The sequence below is a fragment of the Opisthocomus hoazin genome, chromosome 24 (assembly GCF_030867145.1).
Source record: "Opisthocomus hoazin isolate bOpiHoa1 chromosome 24, bOpiHoa1.hap1, whole genome shotgun sequence".
Classification (NCBI taxonomy): Eukaryota; Metazoa; Chordata; class Aves; order Opisthocomiformes; family Opisthocomidae; genus Opisthocomus; species Opisthocomus hoazin.
In genome coordinates, this window is record NC_134437.1 from 4674996 (window position 1) to 4701486 (window position 26491).

The window sequence follows — 26491 nt, forward strand, 5'->3', positions numbered from 1 at the left end:
TCCACGCCAGGGGGCAGGCAAAGCCATGGGCTAGGCCGCAGGGCCCAATGGCAAAGGGAGCGCCCAGCTGAGGGAAACAAACCCCAGGCTGGCCGGCATACCTGCGCCTTCCCACAAAGGCACACGGGCTCCTTCCACCGCCGGCGCCCGTTTATTCCATCTCCCAACCAGACCCCCGCGGCTCAGAACCGGCACCAACCGACACCTTCATCCCTCACCGCCCGCCATCTTCCGCCTTAAGCATGGCGGCCACGCGGCGCGCGTGCGCCGCCGCGCGTGACGGAGGCGGGGCGTGCGCCTGCGCCGGGCAGACGGGGCCAGCGGCACGTGGGGCGGGCGGGAAGCGCGTGCCGCCAGAGTGGGCGGGGCGGCCGGGCGCGGCCCGGGCCGGCCCGGCGGGGGTGCCCGGCTTCGCGGGTCTGCCTGAGGGCCGCGGCCTTTGCCGGCACCCTCGGGGCGGCGGGTCCGCGCCAGCCTGGGAAGGGCGAGCGATGCCTGCGGAAAAAAAAAAAAAAACACCCGGAAAACCGCCCCGGTTTCGTCTGCTGTCAGAAGCCATCGCCCCCGAGGAGAGGAGCGAGGGTGACAGCACGGAGGTGCGGCGGGAGGAGCTGCCGAGGGCCCCGGTGAGAGTGCTGGGCTTTGGGGGTTGTGGGGGGCGGCGGAGCCCTGGGGGGGGGAACGCGCCGGGCCTGCAGCTCCCCCTCATCGGGGGCCTTCAGTAGCTGTGGAGCTAGAGGAGGTGTGGTGATCAGTTCCTGTAAATATTGCTTATTACGCTGCCAGGCGCTGTCCCAGGGTGCTGTTGGATGTGGACAGATCTGTGGCCAGAAGGGCTTGTGGCAGGAATTTACTGCTTCTGTGGTGTTTGCAGTAATGCGACTGGGCGAGGGTTGTTGTTTCTCACTCGTACTGAGCCAAGTCCCAGTCTTGAAGTCGTTGCTTTGGGGAATAAATTGCTTGATGTCACGTGAAATGCGTGTGTGGAGGAGGGTTGTCTGCGTGAAAGACCACAAAATGGCGCATGGGCAAAGTGAACTTGTGCGAGGATTGTCCTGTTAGGCAGTGGTCAGTAAGCAGTTTTTGAAGACTGTAGGACAGAAGGAAAGCCTCACAAACTTCCGTAAATGCACAGCAGAAGAAAACATTCTGGAAACCTGGAAGACACTGCTTGGCATTCACTGGATATTTTGATGCCTTGTGCTAAAGTAGGATTGGCACCCCAGAAACGTGAGGGAGCCAGGAAAGAGGCATGGAGAGTGACTCCATTAGCGAGGTGAGAGGGGGATATGGCAACACATGCGAGCCAAATATGACACTGGTGCGAAGGTGTGGGCTGAGCAGGCTGAGCTCTGAAAGAACTTCAGAGCCGGCAGGCTACTTGCAGGCAGAAATTGTAGTACGTGGGCAACGCTTCATGGAAAAACCATGCTGTGGCAGGATGTGATTCAGAGGAACTGGCACAACTATGCAGGGATTTATAACCTTTCGTACTACTGAACTATAATCGTGTTGAATTGTATGATAGGAGTTTACTCTGCTCCTGCATGTGCGAGCTCTGGAAATTTGTTAGTTCCTTAATTTTCACACCCACTAAAAAAGATTTAAAATACTTACATTTTTAGGAAGGGAATAAGGAAGAGGGTGTATAATGGCATTGCTGGCTTGGCTTACTGTACCCAGCACTGTACTTTCATCATTTCTTGCGCAGTTATTATCTTTGGGTTTTGATATGTTATTATATAAATATTCATCAAATACAAAAGCACACTGACCCAGAACAATGGCAATCGGCATCTCCTGGAGGAGGACTGGAGGCAGGGTGCCACATTATCTTGGGATTTCCTTGAATGGTTGCATTTAATTCCTGAGATTGCTAAAGGAGCTGAATAGCTCCAGGCGCAGGGGGGTACAGGAGCAGAATCTGTTCTTCTGCTAGTTCTTATGCCAGCAGGGCAAAGGTCTGAATAAATGAGCACTTGAGAAATGTCTGAACTAAGGAGGCTTGCCCCACTGAGAGATGCTGACCTGACTCTTCTTAAGCAATATAGCTTCGTGTTTCCAAGGGTGGAGGGGATAACCGCTCAGCAGGGGAGGAGGATGCTGCTGGGAAAGATTGTCATGTTTTGCCCCTTTTTTCTCCTTTTTTTGCCTTTCAATAGCATGTCCTCCGGTGATCTGTCGCACAGGGTTAGGCAAATTGCGATCCTTAGTGCAAGCAAATCGAGCAGCTTTCCTGGCTTCTGCTCTCTGTGATCTCTTGTCTCGCAGTGATTTAGTCCGGCTGGCATTGTGACCTTGTGTGGGGCATTTGGCAAGTCTTCTGATGTTGATGGTTTGTGGATAAATTGCCCTTCTAGCATTGTTTTGGCAGAGGCAGTAGTTTTGGAGGAAAGCAATGGTGTTTGTAAAAGTTGCTCACTGGTGTTCACCCAAGCGATGAAGGCATACATAGCCCCTTCCCTTGGGGCTCTGCCAGCATACCCAGACCCACCACTGAAGTTCCTGCTGCTGCTTGGAGACTGTCAGTAGCTGCGAGGATATACCACATTCACGAGCTATTGCATTTGTTCCATCTTGCATCTACTACAAACATCTGCACCAGAATCCATATCAGAAATGGTAAACTTTACTGCAGTTCAGGGGCCACTGAATGAACTGCAGCCTCGACCATTGCAAGAACTTCTACTATTTAACTTGCTGAATCTAAATTCTGAGCAGTAACTTCTCCAGTGTCTCACTCCCATGCTCCTTCATAGCATATCCCCTCAGAAGCTGGACAGAGCTTTTCTCCTGAACCCCTTTACCCTTTCGTCTTGCAAGGAATGTTTGTACTATAATGGAATTTGCATTAAACTGAACGTGCAGTGGCTAGGACTCTCCCAGGGCCTTCCTCTCTGTTGAACCCATTTTTATTCATCCATCAAAAAGTATTAATTCTCCCTTTTGCATTGCTCTCTGCCTGGATTTTTTTTTTCATTATCTTTTAAAGCACTGAGGAACCCCATCCCCTTCTGCTCAAGCCACGAGATGATAAAGTTGTTTTTCCCTCCAGCTCTTTTCAATGCATCATTTAGCAGACCTCCTCTAACATGTTCTGAAAAGCCTCTCTTATCCCAGGTGGAGGGTGGGGAGGAGGATCTGTAGGCTGGTGGGACTACGGAGTTGAAATCCATCTAGGCTTAAATAGCTCAAGGTCAGCTCAGGATGGAAAGGACAACAGCAGATTTCTGGAGACTTCATTCAATGAATTGTTGATTGGAAAAGCTCTTTCAGATCCCCATGGAGCAGAATCTGGAAGAAATGTGTTTTCCAAAAGGAGGACAGCGGGTTAGTTGTTAATGATTCCAATAAAGCAAGAGAAGGCACATTAGGAGGTTGGCCATAAGGGTAAAAAAGGAGGCTGGTGTATTGCTCATTAGTGATTTGCTAAAATTAACTCCATTACTGTGTTTGCTTTCATTGCAAACCTTCCATTTAATTGCAATTCCCACTGAACTGCGAAGAAGGGACCCTGCTTCGTGCTACAGGTTGTCAGTATCAGGAGAGAACCCAGAGCTGAGATGTGTGAACTGCAGTTTTAGGGACTGTCTCGGTGGTACAGTTTTGCCTGTTCAGCCTGGTTTTCCTATGCCAGCAACTTGGGAGGAAAGAGGGGATCTACTGTTGTTCCTTTCCAAAGGTATCACGTGTATCATTTCACAAGTATGGGCAGAAAGTTTGAATTAAAATAAAAAAAAACAGAGGACCTGATCCAAAGGGTGGTGAAGTCGGTGACAGCTGCACTATGGTTTTCTTTCAGTCTTGGATTAAGCCCAAACCCTACAAATGTAGTTTCTGTGAGAAAAAAGTGGGGGTTTTTACCTTTTTCCTCTCTGTATTCTTGCATTTCCTTTGATGTTCCTTTTCTCTTTCACAAGCTATTGATTCTCATCTTGTCTTTTATTTACTGCCAGTTCTCTCATTATGTCAGAAATCCTATACTGAAATGCTGTTCTGTTTTCTGCATATGCCGTTCTGTTTTCCGCATTTACAACCTTCAAATAAAGAAAAGGCTTTGCTGTTCTCTGTGAAGGTGGCTGCCAGTTGGCTAGTTAGTGTTTGAGTTTATAATGCAGAATGAAAAAAAGGAATAGCTGGAATGTTCTTCCAGCACTGGGAGGTATTTTGCTTTTGTCATACAGCTATCCAGTCCCTTCAGAAAATGATGACAAGGACAGTTTTGGCTAAAGACAGTAGGATACCTTGGGCAGCTTTTTTCTTTCCAGTGAAATCCATGAGGATTTCAGGAGTCTGTCTGCACTGTGAAGACAGGGAGAGAGTTAGCCCTCTGTTCTTAAGGGCTTCTCTGAAACCTCCGAGGGAGTCTGCTGCTCGTTTCAGCAAGTTCAGAAGAGAGAAGGGCGAAATTCCACATGCATAGATTTGAACTGCTGAGGTTTACTGCAAGCCTGCCATTCCCTTCAGCCTCCAGTTTATTCTCCTTTGCTGGTCACAGGTGAGTGTAGGTCCATGCGGTGGCAGCTTTTTCTGGGAACAGAAGCTGGTTTAGAAGGGAAGGCTGCAAGCAGCAAAGTAAAAGGAAAAAAAGGTGGTAACGCTTTGATGGAAGTAGGTCAATCTTTAATACTACGGCCTGTCTCTTTGGGCTCCTTAGGAACAGTTATAGCTACAGTTGGAGATGGAGATTGCACTACGAACTGAAAGCAGATGTTCTCTGAAGGCAGTTAGCTACTAGCAATAAAATGCTAAGTGTTTGGAAAATGCGGTAATTCAGCCAAGTGATTTTTATTTCTATACTTTGGTCACTGACCCTACAATGGCACTGAAAAATGAGAGTAGATTGTATTTGGGGAGAAAATGGAAGATGGCTGTCAAAAAAATAAATAAAATGAAGTGGCTAAGCCCATTTTAATTAAAACTCAGGGTGAAGTAGTTATCTCATTCTTGTAGATGATTCCAAAGCTCTGCTTCTCACTTCATGTCAATATTTTGTGTCTGTGGATCTGATGCAGATACAGTTAATTCATAGAGTGATACAAATATGAGGCTACTTCTGGTAACATGCTATGTAATTAGCAGAGCTGGCTGCCAGGAATTATGCTGCTGCTCTCACCAATTAGTGCTAACATGTGGGGTAGTCATAAATATAACATGAATTGTGGGAACTTGATTACCTGATTGTACAGGAATGTGCATGGGTAGTGTGGAGCTAGGCGAGCATTAGAAATGCCTTGCCAGATCTCTGCCATAGGTTCAGGAGGAGCATTGATCAATTGGTATAGCTCAGTAGGTAGAAAAACTGAGGAACAGAGCAGGAGGGAATGACCATAAGTGAGTCTTCCTTCTTTGCTTAGCCAGAGGCGGAAATATCGGAGTAAAAATACTCTGGTTTTAGCTCTAACCTTGTCAAACCATAGCTACCTGTTTTCAGTCATGAAAGCTCAGCTTATCTAGCTCGTGCCCTGAGATCACTGAGCATTTTCTCGCTGTGCTCCTAAGGCTCTGCAAATGAGCCACAAATGAGCTTCAAAACTAGAGCGTTGTTTGTGGCAAGTGGATACAGGGTGCGTGGGAGAGGTACGGCCAGGAATCGGCACTGGCTTGGTAGAGAGAGAGCTGCCACTGTAGAGGGGTACTGGAGCTTGCTGTGTTTTTTCTAACTGTGCAACGGGTTTGCTTTGCTGTGCATTGGTTTCCCTAGGAAAAAAACAGTAATAAATGGAGCTGTGTAAATAATCAGTGTTTATACTCTGCAACGTGCTGAAAAGCAGAAAGCATACTTTGGGGGAAAGAAGTATTTGTTACTTTCCCAGGGGGTGGAGGGAAAATGAAGAAGGAAGTATGTGTTTCAGGTTGAATGAAATATTGATTTGTTTTGGAGGAAGAGAGAGGGAGGTTATCCATTCTGTTACAATTTGGCATATTTTTAAAATAAAAGGTCTTGGTGATGGAAAAAACAAATGGGTTACTTTAAAAAAGAAAAATGCCGAAAATATGTTTCAGTTTTTCTGGTTTGTTTTCTTTGGTTGAAAGAATTTCTAAATTTGTGTCACGTATGTTAGTCCCTAGTCCCTCTGTATATATCTGTCAATGAAGCCTTTACTAGAACCACCTCCCCTTGCCTGTTAAGAACATTTTCTCCAAGGGGCAGTGGTTATTTAGTGCCAGCAGAGGCTATTTAGTTCTGTGTGTATGCACAGTGAAGAGACACTGAGGTTTCAGAGCGCTGGCACAAACTGAGCCAGAATCAAAAGATATAAACAATATCTATCCCTACTGCATTTATCCCTGTGAGACCTGATAGCTGCTGGAGCTGACAATGTCTGTATTGTTATTAATGCTGAAGGGAACTCTGTTATGTTGTTATGCAGGTCCAGATAGTGTATGTTCTTTGTTCTTTCTGGGTGCTGCTCTTGAAGGACAAGTAGTTTTTGAAGCAGACCAAGGTTAGATCTGGAGACCTTTACTAATATTTTTTCCTTTTTTCCCCGCCTTGCCCCCTCCTCCTCCATTTTTTTTTTCGCATTGGTTCTGTGTTGGAGACATGTAGTGGGTTGAGCAAATCTCTGCGTAGTTCTTTCTCAGCTGGGGAAGGATAAGCATGGGGCCCACACGTGTCAGGAGCGTGAGATTGGCTGGAAGATACCATAGATTAGCTAAGACACTTGGAATTGTTTTCAGCAGTACTCAGGCACCCAGGGAGAGCAGGAAGAAAAGCACACCTTGGCTTTAAGTGGGGATCCTGTGCTGCTAATAAAACGCAAGGGACCTAAATCGGAGGTGGATAAATGAACTGTGAAGTCCTGCGGTCAGTAAGTAGGGGGAGTAGGCGGAAGCAACTGTGTTAAGTTCAGTTGCATCTCTGCGTGTTTGCCTATATGGATGAAATGGAGCGGGGGGATGGTGAAGGCAGTGGATTGCAGGCAGGATGGATGCAAATACAGGAATACAGTGGAACAATGTATTTGTTCATGATTAGGCCTGGCAGTGCTCTGCATGAAGCCTGGCAGAGAGACAGGACATGTAAGGTCCAATTATTGGCAAATATTGATGGAGGAAGAGTAAGGAGCTGTCAGCTCTCAACCTCACTGATGGATACTGCTGACTGTTCACTGGTCAGCGTCTGGAGTTGGAGGAGACCGCGGCACTGCCACGGCACGCTAGCATTTTATGGCCTCTTAAGTATGTGGGGAGCTGAGGCTGTCCTGTGATGCTCTGGGTAGAGAAAATAAAATGAGGCAGTTAGGAGAAAGTAACAAGTACTCATGGCCAAGCTTGTAATTTGCAGCTTTCTGTAAATTTGCTACTACCTTATTTAATGGAAAGGAGGAAAATGAAGTAAGCAGATGGTTTAAAAGCAAAACCGAAAAACGGTGTCACCTTTAATAACTGCAGGTGAAAAGGGCAACGAAAGAGTGACCAGCAGCTTCTTAGCTTTTCCTAACCTAGAGCCGGGTGCTCTCCAGCCCAGCTCAACCAACAAACGGCTTATGCTTCTTGCTGCTAGTTTGCTGGTAGCTTTAGCTCTCTGAGTGTTACTGCAAATAAATGCCTGAAGTCCAGAGCCAATTAAAAAAAAAATGATGCAAAGACAAAGGTAGAATAATGGAAAGGAAGGAATGGGCCCTGGCAAAGAGAATTAACAGTGCACCAGGCTGGTCTGCAGTGATCTCTGAGCACTGCTTTGTGAGAAAGCGAGTGGAATAGAGCCTGTGCAGAGCGGGAAGGGTGATTATGTGTTATGTGGAAGTGGTAGGACAGAGGGATGAGCATAAGGAGGCAAATGCAGCTGGGGGAGCTGTACAGGGTCAGCATACAGAGAATGAAGATAAACATTCAGGGAGAGAGTGATATGGAAAGTGAATATATAACTCTGATTAGTAAGAAGGCTTTGGAGGGATATTTTAACAAGGCCTGAATATCTCTGCGTGTTGGGGCTGAGCCTGCATTCTTTCACTTTCAGATTGCAGCAGGAAGTAAAAGTTGGTGCCATTCTATGCCCCAGAGTGAAGTGAGTCAGGAGGTGGTGCTCACGTCCCCCAAAAGATTAGTTCTTCTAAGCGTTGTGGGTTTCAGCTTCAGGGTTAAATAAGCCTGGTGCAGTCTTATGTCACTATGGAGATGACTGCTGAAGGGCAGGATTGGGTCAGAAAGGTGGCAGCGGAAAGCAAAGAGCTGCTGTGACAGGTCCTGGCTAAAAAGAGGCTGTAAGACTCAAGCCTGGCATTTCGTGTCTTTGTTGCTGGTTTAAACAAATGCAGCTTGTGTGGGTGACCAGTCCAGCCAGCAGGAAAATGGTTCGAAGAGAGCGGTGTGCTGGGCTGAAGGACAGTTACCTAAGCATCAGCAGAGGAACTAATCCAGCCCCTCTGGTATCAACTGGCTTTGATGTGGTTCTGAAATCAGCTCTTGCTGGGTCTCTGAAGCAAGACATTGCTTCAGCAGTGCAAACTGCTGCTCCCTGCAGAAAATTAATAAGGACACTTTGGATTCCGCCCTGCATCTGACCTAAGCAGCTAAATAGGTTACACAAAGTTTTAAGAATTGCCCCAGTTTTCCTTTTAATAGGCAATTTTTCTGCTTAATTTGCAGAACAAGCAAAAAGCTATTATGTAAAATTTATCAGCAGCAATTGACTCTCATTAGAGATTGGGAGCAGGAGGCTTTGTCGTCAGGGAGAAAGATCCTCCAAATTTTCATTTACCAGCCTTGGTTTCCCAGTGTTTATGCTGACCTGTGCCCTGAACAAATTCAGACACTGAGCCATCAACATTTCTTTCCTATTCTCACAAGAGCTGTTCTCACCTTTCTTCCGTCTGGTTTTAGAAGTCCTTAAGCAGTCAGTAACCAGTTCTGTTTGAAAAGCACAAGATCCAGGCTGAATGAAGTGCCTGTAAATTGCAGTGCTGTTATTACAGAGTTTGAGCAGTGAATCTTACTGTGTTGAGCAAACTCAACTCTAGTAGAACTATTTTGTTCAAGAGTGTTAGAGTGCAGTTGTGTGCAGAGCTCCTTGCTGGGCCAGCGAGTTGGGCCATAGGTGTCTGATTGTGCCTGTGGGACATAGGCAAGGTCAACCTTTGCGTGCCACGTGGCACTGGGTCTGGAAACTCGTTCCTGAGACTAATATCTTTGCCAGAAGTGGTGTAGTTACCGATACCCACAAGGCTGCCTTTTCTTACCGCTCTTTTCTCCTAAGTCCAGCTCTGGATAGGGCAGACATAGAAAGAGCTGCTGTCCGTATTTACTGGAGACCAGGACGCAGCGTGATCTGAAATTGCTCGTGTTTTCTTCATGCTGCAGCAGCGTCTTTTGGCGCCAGCTAAAGACAGCTGTGACTTGCATTTTGTAGGGGGACAGGTAAACTGTAATATGCCTTCCTATGAGAGACATAAGGGAAGTGGAAATTATTACTGTCATTGAAACATTCAGATGGGGATTTTTCCTTTCCTTTTCCCCCTACAGTAAATGTTAATTATACATGAAGGTTCACTACAGCAGAAGGGATTATAATTAATTTATATTTGAACTATAATAGATTTCACTACAAACTGCATTTCATTGCAACAAAGTGTATTATGACTGTTGTTTGCTGCCAGCAATTTACATAAACCAACCACAAAGCATTGCATTCATTAATCCTACATTAAGGACAGCAGCAGGCAGATAAAACTATGAAAAAAAATTAAGAAGTCTGTTTAACTGGTGAACAGAGACTTTGTACTTATTGCACAACCTATGTAATCTAACCTGAGAAATGCAGAGAGGAGTGCATTGGACTACGTGAATTTGTAAGGTAACATCTGGATCCAAATCCGTGTCTGAACTTGCCTAGAAAGGAGAATTTATCTGTGTGCTCTATGTCTACTTTAAACTGCAAAAAAAATTAAGATTTCATCTGAAAGGAGAAGAACCCTTTGTTCTTCTCAGTGCTCTAAGTCACACGCCAAAGCAATATGAGGACAGTAGTAACCTAGCGGACAGGCAAGCAGCTTTTTCTTCTTGACCTGATGGAAAATCATTTACTTTCCTGTGCTTCCCTCCCCTCTTCCAACGCTACCTACCTAGTTTTACGGCACAGGAGTTGCTCCAAGGCAGGGATTATATTCACAAAGGTAGACTGGAGCAGCTTCCAAAGCAGCATTCCTGTCATAGTCTAAGTATTAAACCAAACATACAGTACATTAAAAGTATAAGATGGCAAGCTGATAACTTTTAATTGGCGCTTCCTCATTTATTACTGCTAACACGCTAACCTCACAGCTCTTGCTCCTTGTCATCTTTTTGTGATGTCTCAGTGATATCAAGTCTCGGACCTTGGTTTCTTTGCCATCAGGCGTACACTGACGCCTTACAGCCATTCACTAGGGAGTGTGCCAGACTCTGCTGATGCTGTTGCACTGCATGCTGTCGCCTTCTGTCTCTGAACATAATATAACAAGCTTTCGTCCATAGACAGGAGCTTCATCTCTGATGACCCAATCTCAGAATGTAGAAAAGGGCAAGACGGCTTGTCAGGGACTTCAACAAACAGCTCGACAGCTGTTGTAAACAGCTGAGATGAAAGGTCAGAGCCAGCCCTCCTTTGCCACTGACGAGTGTTTGCTCTCCTGCACTGCCAAGGTTTGGCCAAGCAACATGAAATGCAGCACAAAGGGCCAGGGGAGAGAAGAGTTGGGAACAAGCAACACAAATAATGTCAGTTTGCCCAACAAAGAAGAGAATTTGGATTTTGGAATTGTGGCCAGACTTTGCAAAAGGCTGAGGCTGTCTCTCAAAACAATGAAAACTCTTTCCAGAGAAAGGATTGATGGCTGTTTCAATTAATGGCCAGGTCACTGATTATCCCTTTGTCATTTATTTTTACAAAGTGCCTTGGGATTTGTTTGGTTGCTAGAACCAGCTCTCTGCAGGATGCCCACCTCTTTTCCTGCTTCTTTTGGAAGCATTACACAACAGCTTTGCCTGGGAACACAGGGCATGAATGCAGCTTCTGCCATCTTCTTGGGAGCTTGGTTGCCATCTCCTCAGGCCAGGCACTCTATCCTTTTTGGGTAACCGGTGCATGACTGGTAAAAAGGAGTTTTACTGTCTGTCGTTGCTGTACCGCTGTAGAGCAGCGTGTATACGTGTGGTTGACCCTAGTGTGGTATGACTGGGAGTAGCACTGCTTGCGCTGTACTGGTAGCTTGCCATAGGAACCAGTAAGGGGCTCTGGAGATGCAAGTCACCCTCACCTAGAGGAGCTCGGATGATTGAGGGAGTTACGTATCAGCACTTCTGTCTTCCACAGAGGGCTATTAAAAGCCATGCTGATGCTGCAGCTGGGATCTGTGTATGCAGCACATCTGGATGTACTTGAGCTATCTTTATGGTAGAGAGCTTGGGCACCAAAAAAACAAAACTGCAGCAGGACAGCCCTCAGTTTAGTCAGCACAAGCCTGACTGAGACCCTGGAAAATTAGCTGCTAGCTGAAATGCTATTGTCTTTAGCTCCTGTGCTCTTCACTCTACCTAGATGAAGCAAGCTTGTGTCGCTGTCTGAGCACACTCTCTACAATGGGGCATTACTTGCCCAATTTGCACTTTCTTTGCTTTCTGGCTATTTCATGGCTGCGCTGAAGGCACTCATGGCCACTTCAATGAAGTCTGTTTTGCTTCCAAGAGCTTTCTTACACAATTCATGCTTATACTCTAGCTGTAAAATTAACAGACTGTTTTATTACACAGGTTTTATTATTCAGGAGGACCCACCCAAAGGCTAGGAGCAGTTTTAATCCCAGCAGAATGATGCCTGGGCTGTAAAACGGTTTTGCTACTAGGATTTTGTTGGAGTTGTTTGCTGAGAAAGGGAGAGGAGTCCTGAACAGGCTACTGAGGTTCATTCGACACGAGAAAATACAGCATAGGGTGTCCTAATTTTGGAGCAGCACGGAGCAACAATGAAGCTAGTCCCTTTCCAGGAGATGCTGTGGGAAATAGAGAAATGGGGCTCTGGTGGCAGCACTGCAATACCTACCAGACTGAGCAGCAGCCACTGCGGGGAGTGTTGTGACACTGTGTTTATTAAAGACCTGGCACCACTTCCTTCCCACACACCCTACAGTGTGAATCACGGTGTGGTGAAAAATACTCAAAGAAACCACTTTTCCTGTGCTGTCTAATATGTATATTGTCCTAAAATGAAAATTGCTGTAGTGTGAGGTGGGGGGGTCAGAAATGGCTCCCAGAAATTCCTTCTGTCCTGCAGTGAGACAGAAGTGACAGTCCCACAGTAGCAGGTTGAGTGGAGGCGAGTTGTCTGTCCCCTGACTCGCCTCTGACTCAGTCTCTGAGATAAAAGACCATTTCCAGAACGCACTCAGGGTGAAAATATTTCAGTTTGCTGCTGCTTTGCAGTTGCCAGTCTCACTAATTTCTACTCTGATGTCACCAGCAGTGGCCCCATTAATGTTATTTATAGTGTTTGTGCCGTGGGCTTTGGTTGTGCTCAAGGCTCTGTTGCTGGTCTGCAAGGAAGGAAAGGGCAGTTCTAACACTTTCAGTGACATTTCAGCCTGGAGTGTATTCCAGGTTCTTCATGTCACACCTGGGCTGCCTGGATCTGCCCCATACTCCTGTCTGTACCTTGATTTGCTCCAGCAAACTGAGCCATCCTGGGGCTTATTTTAATTATTTAGAACTTAGTCTAAAAAAATGCAGTAAGTCATGAGACCAAGCAAATCCGATAAAGATGCTTCAGGGGAAGGCAGTCTGCAAAGCCAGATGCAAATGCAGCCAACCAGAAACCAAAAATATATTAGTACTGAGAAAGCAGGCATTTATTCTCCTATCAGAGTCGCAGAATTTTCTGTGTGTATGACTTCAGTGCTGCTTCAGGACAGCCAGGCATCCGTTTTGGGCTGAAGATGAGTAGAGCCATGGTTGCTTCAAAGCCCGTGTCTTTGCCTGCATGTCACCCATGAACTGCAATTAATTGATGCATTGAATAATGCCAGTCTATGTGAGAAGGGCCTTTGCAGCTGCTAACCTGAAGTGTTGAAAAATCAGGAGTCAGGTTTTTTATCTGATCCTGCTAATCCTAAAATTAAAAAAAGATGAAGAAGCAGCCAGAGCTTCAGTATTTACCTGCAGACGTTTCAATCTCCAGAGTTTGTGTCTGTAAGCTATTCTGACTGAAAGCTGAACTTCTCGGGTAATCTAATGACTCTGGGAGCTAAGGCTTTTTACAAAAAGCACCAGAGATTGTCAGAGGCAGTACATCTGTAGGCAATGAAACTCTGCAGTCAAAAAGTGTGTCCCAGAAGAGCTATTTCAGCACTTAAGCTGATCTCCAGTATGAAGTGTGCACTGATGTCAACGTATAGGAGAGAGACTTGGGCAGATAAAAGATGTCTACGGAACAGGCTCCTGTATCTTTAAGACATCCCATAAACCACATGGCCTGGAATCAGTCCCTGGGTGAAAAATTTTTTACTGTGAGCTTGTGCCCTGTTCCTTATGCATTTCACATTTTTCTGCAATATTTCAACTTGTAAGAAGCCACTCAATGTATTAATGATCAGGAAATAATAACGTTCTCAACCCAGGGCCAAGTATCCTCCGTCTCCCTGCCATCTCTAATAACAGTGTGTTTAATGGATGTGTGTGAGGTGGTCTCTTAGGAGCCCTCAGGGAAGCGCAGAGCTACACCAAAAGCACAGGTGCGCAGCTGTTGCTGGAGGATTTAAGACTCTTTCCGATTTTTCAGTGACTTTCCCAGTGACGTCAGTCTCTGTTACCTGCGGCAGGTTCTGTGGTGTTCCCTGTCTGTCCTGGGAGCTGATTTCTCCACTGGCACAAGGGTATCTTGTGCAAGTGCTGTGAGCCTCCTGTGGTAGAGACTGATGGCAAGCAGCAAGAACCCCATGGTTGTGGAGTCTCCCAGCAGTTGCCGTGCATGATGGAGGAGGCTGTCAATCATCAGTCAGCAGCATCGGTGTTACGTTAAATCAAATATACCAGAGTGGCTGCCCATGCTTGTAAATTGCCACTGGGTATCAATTACAGTTTGCCAGATCACTCTCTAACAGCCTTGCTCCATACTGCCGTGGCTGTATTGTCCGTGCTGCGTGCCTTTTGTGGATTTAAAGGCAATGTATGGTATTGCCTCCCAACCCAAGAGAAATTCCATTTTGAGGGATACTTTGCAGAGTGATTGGTCACAACCATTAGACCTAACAGATGGCTTGTTCTGCCATCTAATTCATCTTTAGTTCTTTGAGAGACTGGCACTAAGGAAAGCACAATTGCTGGACTTGATCTAGGAATCACAGACTTAAAGCTGATGGCCTTTGTTAAGTGGTGTGAACATAATGGCCTCCACTAGGCATTAATCACTAGGAGACTTTGAACACAGGAACTTGGGCTATTTTTTGCAAGCCTGTCAACTGTGAGCTATATGTCTGTGGGCAAGTCTTGTCTTTTCCCTTTGGCCCAAAAAGTCCCCCAGCTGAACGAAGCACGTAATGATACTGAAGTGCCTCTGAAGACTAGGTCACTGATGAATTAATTCTTACTGCATTTTTTTTAGATTTTTGGATGCCAACTGCTATTATAGTGCAAAGTAGTATCGATTATCATCACGCATATATAATACAGTAAGTATTAATTCATTTCCTTATTGCTTCTCTTCTCTGACATGATCCTTGTTAGTTACCACAGGGGGCACGTTAATAAAACTGTCTATTTACATTGAATACTAAGGGAAGCATAATGCTAGGTACAATCCCACTGGCTGTCCTAGCAAAACCCATCCATTTGGCACAAGGCTCCAAGGCACCGTTCCAGCATGTCTCCTGAGCATCACACTGGGTTTCTGCAGTGATATACATTTGCTTTCTTTTTCTCCTGCTGCGTTTTGTAACTGCTAGTCTGACCTGGCATTGCTACCTGTCATACATAGAGAGAGGCTGCCTTTTTCCTGAGTAATCTCACAGTACTCATTTTATAGCTATATTGAAGATAATGGTCCCGCTTCCGAATGGGAGATGAGAGAGACAAAGACAGAGCTGCTGGCTTTTAACTCGCATGGAGAGTTTCAGATACTACTGCGATGAGGACCAGATATGAAGACAGAGTGCTGTCATGACTGGTAAGAGAGTGAGCAATGTAGCAACTTTGATATGAACAGTGACCTGCTCAACATTAAGCATATTGCATTATGTTGCAGGAATAAGGCCTAAGACCCAGAAGCACAAAGGTGACAAAGTGTTGCTGAACTCAGCAGCATTTGAACATCTAAATACCTTTGTAGATATGGGCATAAATGCTTTATTTAATCTGAATTAACATCCCTGAAAATGTGAAGCGTTAGCACAGTGGAACATCCTCTGTCTGCAGTTGTGTCTCTACTTTCCACTGTAACTGCCATTTTGTATTATGGGTTGCACATGTTGCCAGCCTTGCCCCAGGCAAGGTTAATGAATTGCATTTCCTGTGATCTGCCTGGCTTCAGAGAGCTGAACCATATCTTGTTGAAGGATCATCACCGGGAAACTATCGCAGGGCAATCTGGAGCCATCGGCTTTGATTGTCTCTCAGTAGTTGGCCAAAAACAGATTTGCAACACCGTAATGCCAGTGTGGCGGGTGTCTCAGTCGCTTCTCAGCCCAACACATGGCAAAGGGCTGAACAGAGCAGGGAAGACAAAAATTGGAAGTGGAGTGGCACAGGAGAGAGGGCAAGTCAGATGCTGCCAAGCTATAAAGCTCAGGGTCGCAGAGGGAGACCATTAATATGGATTTTTTCAGATAGTTTGTTTGCTCTTTCATTTTGTTTCCAATATTTCCTGGTTCCTATCTCCTGTAAGAACAAAGTCAGCAGATCTGGGAAGCCTTCTCTCTTCTCATCACACCACTGTGTCTGAAATCTGGAGTGAAGCAGCAAACGGAGCAATTCCACCAACATTTCACCTACCTTATGCCAATTGTAGTGTGTATCACTTTGCCATCCTTCCCCATACAGAGAGGGAGAAGCGTTCTCATTTAATATTAATCGCCCCTCCATGGATCCAGGCTGCTTCTGACAGTGTATCAATTATTTAAACTTGTTTAAAAAATTTCGAGGATTAAAGAGATTAGTTTGTTGTTGATTTTGGTAATTCCTCCTTTTTTGCCATCTCTGAGGCTGAGTGCAGCACAGCTATTGAGTTCCTATTTTCTCAGACTTCACCCTATCAAGGGGCAAAATGGAAATTTTGTTTCCATATGTAAGTGCCAAGTTCATGTCTCAGTGGTAAGCACACCCACCGTCTGGGTATTAGTAAAACAAGTTTTAGTGGCATTGTTAGGTGAGCAATCACTTGTACCACTATACAGGGAATATTAATTGTATGTTTGTGTGTACAGTTAGGATCTTTCTGCAGAATTTTACATTATGAAAATAAATTTAAAAGAGACAACATTTGCAGTTTACTTCTGTGATTATTTGCATTTCTCAGCTACATGCAGTGACCACTCCTTTCCAGCAGACAGTCGAGGTGACTCCACTGTCAGATCAAAGAACCGTGCTACTGTCACAAATTTAAACAATGTCTAAAGATTATCTGTTGTCCCCTTTGTTAGCTGTGGAAGAACAGCTCACCTGCTCCAGCCTACAAGTTGAAATCTGCAACTGACACTTAAGAAAATCTAGAATAAAGGATTAAAAAGAATAATCAAAGAGCTTTAAACATCAAAAAACAAACAGGTCTATGAAATATACATGAAAACACACTAAAACCTCAGTCCTGGCATTATCTGTCTCCCACCCGATCATTAATTCATGGGTTTTTGCTACCAGAGCAGGTGAACTCTTTAAATGGGCTCTTTGACTGGGTCTTCCCTTTGCTAAGCAAGACTGCCTGAACAGTCCAGCTCATCGCTCTGACAGAAAGGAGTGTTTATGGCTTCCTGTGATATCCCATAAAAGTACCTTTGCCTTAATTAACTGGTCAGATAATCTTGCTTAACAAAGGGAAGACGTAATGATATTCACATCTAAAAGCAAGTTTCTATAATTACAAATTAATCAGAAAAGACCCTCAGTAAGCTTTTCTCACTAAATATTCACTGTTAGAAAGAATCAGACAGCCCGTTATTTTTCTTCCCAACTGTTTCATGCTGCATGATAGACTTTATCAATCAGGCCCAGAAACCAATCTTCTCCCAGTCTCCGGCACAGTCGTCATCAATCACATCTGTGAGCAATGGCGCTAGAGCCTCATTGCAACCTTTCCTTTGCTAGCAAGCGTCACTGCTGGGAGAGGGAGGTGGAGATACACATTTCAAATATTGATCATTCGCTCCTGCAGTGAAAGGATGGTGGGAGGGGGAAAGAGAGAGAGATGGCATGTGTTAAAATGTTTTATTTTTGTTGTCAGTGTCTCTGACTAGAAACTGATAAGCCGCAGGAGCTGAGAGCACGGAGAGAGTCTGGCGTGAATGGTGTGTGGGAGGAAGGTCAGGAAGAGAGGAAAACAAAATGTCTTCTTGTTACTACCATTATTTGTATTGTAACGGTACTACCAAGCTCTGAGATTGCACGTTCTGTCTACGTACTGCCAAAACCTTTATAAAGGTCAGGATCATTATCTTAATTTTCCACATGGAGAAACTGAGGAAGGTTTAACTTGCACAAGGCACGTAGGCCCCAGACAGAGGTGAGAAAAGAGCTCGGTTTGCTCGAGACATAGAATAGCGCTCTGTCCCCAGGTTGCATTGCCTTCGCTTGCCTTTGTAGAAGAGGGTGAATCTGAGATCAGGGTCTCACTGGGCAGGGTATCGTACAAGCAATATAGGAAGAAAACAGATTTTTCAAATGTCCCTGCGTTCTTTCCATTTCCTGAGCTCTCTCCATCATTGTAGATCGTTGGCTGACATGTGGTTTTCCGTCTCATAGCTTTATTTTGTGCTTTGTGTATACACACAAGAAATGTGTTCCAGCTTCACATAGTTGCATTGGGAACCAGTGGGAACCCCAGAGAAGTGAGGTGCTTCTTGCTATGTATTTCACTTCCTAAGACCAAGGAAAGAAGAAAGGAAAAAAAAGCCCAAATGAAAAAAAATACTGATTTATTTTGTACATATATTTGACACTTCATTGATTTCACTTGGGTTGATCCTAATTTACACAGAAAGGTAAGGCTTAGTCTTCTGGGTCTAGTTTTCCACCAATTCATGCAAACTGCATGTCTGTAAATCATGCCTGTAATGTCTGCAAGGGCGACAGAGAACAGGGTCTGTTTCTTTCTTTTTTATGCCCTAGAACACTGTTGAGTCCCCTTCCAGCACTGTGGGAGTTTGCTCACTCAAGGTTTCGTTAAGCCAATTTTAGATGCTGAGAATTTAATCTCTGAGTGTTTCTAGTTGTCTGCATTAACTATTTGTAGAAATCAGGCTAAGGCTGCACAGCGAGTTGAAATGTTGCTCCTTGTCAGGTTTAAAGAGTTTGAGAATCGTGAAGCACAGATTAACCATCCGCAGCATCACCATGCTGTGGTCTGCGGCTGTCCCTGACCAGGCTGATGCAACCTGGTTCCATGGTACTATACCGGATGTTGTGCTAGGATTTCAGTTTTGCTTCAGGAACTTTCTGGAGACTGAATGAAGCCTGCAGCTAACCAGCTGCCTGTATTTGCAAAGTGTAAATGATAGACAGCTTGGAGCTTGAGTACAGGCTTTGGATGATGATATAGAGCCATAGGCTTCTGTCTTTGTCCCTCTGAATCACAGATGCTACGTTGGGCCAAAATAAATGGTTTGCATGCATACCTCTGTATTTAAGTTACATGTGTCACATGTCTTGAGCTGGAAATCCATCAAAAAGGGATTGATCTGTCTTTTCCACACTGAGCAGTCCTATGTGCAATACATAACCAAGATATTACATCAGGGTTTTTTTTTCCATTGGTCAAATATTTGACACTTCTTATCCAGCTGTTTGTTTCCCACCTGTGTTAGTGTGGTTTCCTGCTGATCTCAATTCTGCAAAACCACAGCAAAGCCCATCCCTTCTGTTGTTAGGCTTCTGAAGTGCAAAGAATGTGTATTTTGTCCGAAATCAGCTGTGGAATTAGTAGCTAAGGTGCACAGGCTTCCCAGTTCCTGCTTCCCCAGGTACCTGTGTACCATGCTGTCTGAATCACATCCCATTCTTTCGTCATCTGAGCAGAATAAGCTTTCTGTGGGACCAGTGAAAAGCAACATTAAGAATAAAGTGCCCAGGAAGGGAATGGATGGAGATACAATGGTAATTAAGCTGGCAAAGAAAGTTATGTGGTATCAAATCACCTCAGGTTTCCATGCTTTTCTGTTCTTTAGAAAAAAAATACTCTGGATGCCAGTTTACCCTAATTGGCTCTTCATTCTGGCAAGCCAGAGAGAAATCAGCTTCTTTTTCACTGCCTTTGTGTCCCTGCTTCCCGTCCTAACCTAGTGAAGTCTTCTGTGAAATTGTTTTCTCTGCAGAGACAGAGTTGCCTCGTCTCTTGTAATTCCACTAGAATAATCCTTGGCTTTGTGCTAGAAAAGCGCTGAGCGTAGTCACTGAAGGGAACGCTGGGGAAACATAGGCATCTGCACACATACACCTTAGTGCTGGGGGAATTCAGGCAACTCGGAAAACATGGAAGGTTTGCAAATATCTCTTTCTTTCCTTTAGTGCTTGCTCTGTGGTAAAGTAGAAAAGGCTCAGGGAGCAGCCAGCCAGGAGGGTGTGCCAAGTGAGCAGTAGTAAGGCACTGAAGGCAAATGCAGGGGAAACAAATGCTTTGTACAGGACCTCACCATATGAGGAGCACGGTGGTTTGTGGGCGGTGCGGCAGTGCATGTAGAGAGCTGGGACTGCTTAGCATCAGAGCTGAACAGAGGGCCAGACCGTCAGCATCCTAACTCCCCTGGCCTTACTGCAATTAGTACAAGAGGTTTTGTCCCAGAGTGCTTATGATCTCAAATGATGAAGATAATAATCTAAGGCTTAACCTGTCTGTGTGCTACAAGAGGGAAAGACCTAGTCCTAATTATTAAGCCGAACAGAGGATCGTCATCAACGTCCTGTGACCGAGATAAGCATTGCCCTCGTTTTTACACAGAGATATGCAGAGGTAAAGCATGGTTCCTTTAACAGATCTTACGAGTCCCAACTCACCATCTGAAGCTGTAACCATGAGGTGCCAAACCAAAAGGAGGCATAGCTGTTAAATGTGTGTGATTTAAAGCCAGAAGGGAACACTGTGGTAGGCCTCCCTCATAGAATTGAGTAGTTCTTTTCCCTTGCTAGATAAATGATGACAATAACACTGAGCTTAACAATTCCTAGTTACACTTGAGAGCATCTCTTTCTGAGAGTTAGCCAATAGCGATTTTCAGATATTATCAACATAGCCTGCAGTTCCAGCCATTATCACACCAGAGACCTGGCAGAGGGTTCATTGCTCCCTCTGGAGACAGTAGGACTTCTTTCAAGTTTATTGTCACCGTGTCAGTATTGTGCCTCAGATTATCAGCCAGCATCCAAATGACAGTGCTGAGGAAGATGCTTGTCCCGTGGTCTGGTTGTTCAGTAGTTTTCTGTTATGATTCTCTTGTATTTGCTTCTGAATCCTGGCCATTGGCAGCAAGAAGATTTGAGGTAGATAGGCATTGCTCCAGTTAGTATGGCAGTGACCACGTTCATAACCTGGTTGTGACCCATGAGGCATTGGACTTGAAGTCTGATAGGTAGTTGAAAATTTTCTGTACTTGTACCAGCCAGAGTAGAATGAAATATGAAATCAATTTGTAGACATGGCTTTGACATGGTTCAAGACAGAAGGATGTGGAGCAAGAACCCGGGAATAGGGAGACAGCAATTGCCTTGTAATTACGGGGTCTGTCACTTACCATTTCTATGTGTTGGGTGTCCTAAAAGACAGACGTTGTCATTTGCACTATAGATATGCTAATTTGTCATGCCGACAGACAACAGAATCCCAGCTCATACAGCCATTGTAACTAATTAAACAGACAAACCAATCAACAGACATGGCAGATGAGGAATTTTAATGTGAAGTATTAAATATATAGAGTGACCTTGCGATGGTGCTTAGTATAATTTTGTTTAATATCAGCATCTTAGCAGGAAATTACCTTAAGAAGCACATAAAGCATGATGACAAGGCAGTAATGACAGTTTTGCCAGGGTTCCATAGCACCTTTCATCCAGAGGGATCCCAAAGCGTTTTATTGGCTGTTTAGATTCACTTCATGGAAATGAGAATAAGTTAAAATATAGCCTGGATGCCGGTGTGCTTGACCAGTGCTTGTTTTCTGCTGAGGTCAGTTCAGGCATTGAAGATTAACTTTTTCTTTCTTTGACCATCTATCTACTTGGTCTTTGTCTTGTTCATGGGAGGTGTACTGTACTACAATTAAAAGTAATACGAGGAAGTCTTTTGTACAACCCTCAATTTTTATTTTTAATCTAATTCCTTGTTTCCAAACAGCAGATGTGGTGTATCTTCTGTTCAAGGAATGGGATCCAATAGCATGAGGATTTACTTCTCAGCTTTTTTGCTTTAAATGCTGTGAACTGGGCAATCCATTTCCTGTCTGTCTCATTCGTAAAGCCATCTGGGTATATCAGCTGTGATGGATAATTTTGGTATTATGCCTTCTATCCTGGAAATGGAGCTTTCCCTTCCTTTTTAGATAAAAGCTGCTAATATTTGAGTCTCCATTCTAGTCATCCAGGCCATTAGACATAAGGCTCCCTGGCAGAATATTTGTGTCGTGAACATGTGACATTGCTCATTGCTTCACTAGCCCAGACCATAAATATTGTGGAGCCAGAGCAAGAAATGAGAAGGGGGATTTACAGTGCATAGCATGGTATGGCTTGTAGGCTAGGTTCATCCCTGGGTTAGTGCTGTTCAATTTGGAGGAATTATCCCAAGCAGTGAATCTGCTCCAATGGCAGACATGCAAGGCTGGAATTTCAGCTCTGTTTTTTTAACTCATTCTTGTCCAAAATACATAGAAGAAGGCTTAGCACATGGTGCTGCGGATTTACACTGAGCTTGGCTAATCCATTGCAGAGCCTGGGGAGAATTTTGAGACTGGGATTTGACTTCAACTCAGGTGCTATCGAGCTTCTAAAGCTATGTAACTTCCAGAGGGATTCAGGTAACGGCTAGGATGAGAACATTGTCAAAGCTGATACGAAAAGGATTTGCAAAGGTAAAGGCTGAGGGAAACTGAGGAAAGATCCCCACAAAGTTTGGTGAGTGGACAGATTAATTTCTTTGTTGAGAAATTCAAGATAAGTTATTTTAAAAAAAGTTATGCTTCAACTTGTAAACCTCTTTGAAATTTAAGTGAACTTTAAAAACTCAGTTTGTTATTAGGTAGCTCAACAAAATGCTCTCTGAGCACTTGGAGCAGTCAGACAGCCAACACTTGTATGAGGCATGGGGACTAGGAATAGAAAATAGTTTTGGCAATACTGCAAGTCATTGCATCCTGCAGCAGAGAATCTTGCTTGACTGAGGGAGTAATGAAACTGGAAGGGGTTAAACGTTCAAACTTTCTAATCAGCCAAGGGTTCAGAACAAATAGTTTGATGTATGATCTGCTTTCCCTTTTTAGTAAACTTTTAATTTCTTTATGGTCGTTCTTACAATCTTCCTGTGCACATAAAAAGCAGTAAAAGCATTTAAGGTCTGTGAGTGTTTTTTATACAGCATGAAAGGTATTCACGTATACAGTAGCTGTGCAGTGAGCTCCCAGTAGAATCCCAGGCTACATGGAATTTACCCACTAGATTTCGTTTTGAAGAACATTAGTTTGTATGGAAATCACTGAAATTTATCAGATTGTCAGTTTTGCTTGTTTAGAAGAAGATTAAATGTTATGATGTTTGCAATGCCTGCTAATTTGGACATACAATCTTATAGTAAAAAACAAACACATACACACACCTCCCCCAGTAATATGAAACCATGTGCACTTAAAATTGGGGCTTCTTGAAATCGAAATTCAAGTGCAGCCCTTGCCAAAGGAGGTGTATGGAACAGGGAGTGAGAAGAAAATGACAGCTATCATATCTGTCTGAATACCTCTGTGGCCTCTGTTACCATAGCATCTCAGCTCTTCTGAATCGCTAGCCAATTTTGACTGCGCAACCCTCCTGTCCAGGGTAGAAGCAGTTCCACTACTTTAAATTCATTCTTCCTATGGAGAGTTAAATGGAGAGGAGGGGAGAGAGGGAGCTTTGGAGAGGCCAAATAAATCAACACCATTTACAAAAAGGTTGAAAATTAAAAGAGAGGGAGGGGAAAGAGGCAAGTGCTAACAGTAAAATGAAATTTGAAGAAGTACCATGATAAAAATGATACAGTGTCCAGGCAGCCCAGTCCCCAACCTTGAAAACCCCATGAGAAAAACATAGCTCAATGAAGATGGATTCTTTCAGTTAACCTTGATCACAGCAACATCTTCGCAGGTCAGACAATTACTTTCTCATTTTCCCGCTCTCAAGTGGGTTCCTGAATATCTCTGCATGTGGATGAGTAGATTGGATTGGCTTAGGCTGAACCGAACTGGCAGACAGATTCCCTGAATCTAGGAATGTCATGCAGTATTGTTCTTTTTCAATAAGAATATAACAAGGAAATAATCCTGCCTGAAACAAAGAGACCTGAATGTGTTGCCATCAGGCTGTTTTTTAGCCGTTGACCAGGCTGAAATTGCTGCACTGCAGTAGAAGTGCCTGGGAAAATTATGAGGACTTCAGCAAAACTGCAAAAGCTATAGGAGCAAGTTGCTTGTGAGTGCCTGCTGCGTTCCCATCTGAAAGGATTCATGCACCTTCCTTCACTGTAGCTTAGCCCTGACTGTGCTTCCGGCTCCACGCTGCAACTATGGAAACACTCATCTTCCCCTTGTCCACTTTCTATTTGGCAGTAGAGTTCTTCTGACTGTGAGGCTGGATGCTTAGGTTCTTAGTTAGGAAAGGTCCTCCATGGGGGCTGTTGGATGCTAGATAAAATCAATAGCTCTGTGCATTTTCATGTCACTGATGTCACCAAACTGGTGCAGTGAGGCTGTCGTACACCCGTGCGTTAGGGATGGTGCTCCATCACTAAGCATATACAAACCGCAAGGATACGCAAGGAAAGTGCTCTACAAGGCAGTGCACCCTCCTTCTCTCTCCAAGCCATCAAGTCGCTTCCAAAAGCCTAGTGATTTAGCCCAGGGAAAACAGCGAAATCTCAGAATGTCCTGCCACTTCTCACATCCCCAGGCAAAGAAGATATGGAGGATAATGGAGTGTCATGTTTGTCTAACGGACTTATGGACTTATTACTACTTACCAATTAAATTTCATCAGCAGAAGTAAGCAAAAATTGATAAGGAGATAGCTAACAGAACACTGCAGCCTGATGTTTATTGATAATCCTTGCCCACTGGATACTTTTGGTCCTGAGGCAAACACGAGAGCTGGAATGTCCTTAGGCAATTGCTTTTAGGCAGACCCACAGCATCTTACTGAGGTATAAAGATTCTTAGCTACTCTGAACACTGAGCGTTCTTTTAGGATAATAAGGTGAACTGGTCAGACCTTGCAGGTCACGGATCCGTCACAGGTCCTTATGTTTCACTGAACTGGCTTTCAAAGGGGATCAGTTGTTCAGGTCTCAGAAAATGAGATGGTTCCTTGCCACAGGAAAAACAAATAAGCAAAAAACTGGTGTACCACCAGCGTCGAAGGTGCTAGGGCGAAAATTGACAAGAAAAGCCTGTGTAAAGGCAACAAGCAGCACGAGAAATTCTCCCTGATGATTTTAGGATCAGATACTTCAGCTGAAGAACACAGTAATATATTGCAGAACCATATTAGATCATTGGAAAAAAAGCTAGATAGAGAAGCAGAAACATATGGCAATGAAAAAGTCTACCTTGAGAAATGCAAAACAGACCTTTTCCATTTTTAATAATTATCAGCCTTTGTATAGACTGGCCCAGAGCCCAGAGAAATGGACTTCTGCTTCCATTTGCAAGAAGACCAGGTCTGGCCTTCTGAAGACTCTGTAAATGAATGTTCCATTATCTGTTACAAATATCTTTCCAATATGTTATCTGACCCTAGGTTTATTCATTCACGAATCTGGACATCTTTTATAGCAGAAGCTAGTCTCTTACTTTCATTCAGGAATTTCAAAGTGCTCTGCACATATCAGTGATTTCAGCTTGTTAAATGTTAGTGAAAAGGAAGCTGAGGCATGGAGAAAATGAAATAAATGTATCCAAATTCATGCTGTGAGTCAGAAACAGAACCAGGAATAGACTGGCAATGAAGATACCAGAAATGATGAAAGGTCAGGACAAAACCCAGGAGTCACTAGTTAGATGAAGCTGCCTCTTTACAGGGTAAGACACTCACTAGAGCTAGATGCCACTGTGTGCATGGAGAAAAACTGATAAAATGGGTATTCTTACATTGCTTACACTGTTCTTGTCTATACTTTTCTCTAATTTTCTAGTCTGTATGTTTGTGTTTTTCCCCTCATCAGAAGCAGGTGTGTAGCGCTTTGTAGTAAGTATTTCACTGGTAGCTTTGAAAGACTGTTAATTTTACAAGATCCGTCATTCAAGTGAAGGAAAGGGATGCCTCAGATGGTCGTTTTGCTTTATTTTTCTTGCAGAGGTTTGTATGGTGGATAAGCATATTACATAAAAGAGTCACTGCTTGATGCAATTTGTGTTAGTTCATTAAGCACAAGTTATGATCAACGTGAACACTTCTTTAATCAACCAAAGATGTTGTTACAGACACTTAAAAGCCCTGTGCACTTCTAGCTGTTCTTTTCTCCATATTGCTGCTCTGCCCAGATTTGTAGGAGAGCAGACAGTTCACAGTCCCTACACGTCAGCACAGAGCAATTTTGAGCCATGGCAGCAGTTTCAATACTGGATCAGAGAAACTGAAAAAGAATCTGCTTCTTCCCTGCAAATAACTCCCTAGCTTTTGCACTTAAACCATGTATCTGGGCTGTTACGCACCAGGAAGGAATTATTCCATTACATCAGGTATAAAGAGCTGTGTAATGCTTAAGCAAGACGTGGAAGGTCAGATTACCGAGACCCGTGTTTCACCCAGAAAACCACTACAACGCAGGTCTGTTCAAGCTAACCCAGACAGAAACAAAACGATTTTTATTATCATCTTCTTTCTTGGTTCCCTCTGCCTTCAAGCCAGTTTGGCGTAAGTTATTGTTTCCATCATCAGCTCCAGAAAGATATGAACAGACATGGTCTTTTCTTGCATCTTTACCTTGTGGTAGCTTGTCCATATTTCAGTACTCTTTGTTACCAGTCTTGTTATTCAAATAAAGAATGAGTCTTCTCACCGTTTCATTCTCCTTTTCTAGGCTTTGACTAGCTGAGGCCAACTGCATCTGCCTCTGGCTGCAGTGCCTCAAACATGTGGC

General features: G+C 44.2%; 1 protein-coding gene across 7 annotated transcripts in view; it reads left to right on the forward strand.

Annotated features, from left to right (window-relative positions):
• The first annotated feature begins 4260 nt into the window (after positions 1–4260).
• Positions 4261–26491, forward strand: part of B3GAT1 (beta-1,3-glucuronyltransferase 1) — a 123826-nt gene continuing 101595 nt past the window's right edge. For 4 of the 7 annotated variants that reach the window (XR_012766115.1, XR_012766116.1, XM_075442359.1 and 1 more), the window contains exons 1-2: positions 4261–4498; positions 14996–15136. The gene's annotated coding sequence lies outside the window, so the exon portion shown is untranslated. Of the gene's footprint in view, positions 4499–14575; positions 14643–14995; positions 15137–26491 lie in introns of all 7 variants that reach the window. The other 3 variants (XM_075442356.1, XR_012766117.1, XM_075442357.1) reach the window with 3 other exon arrangements.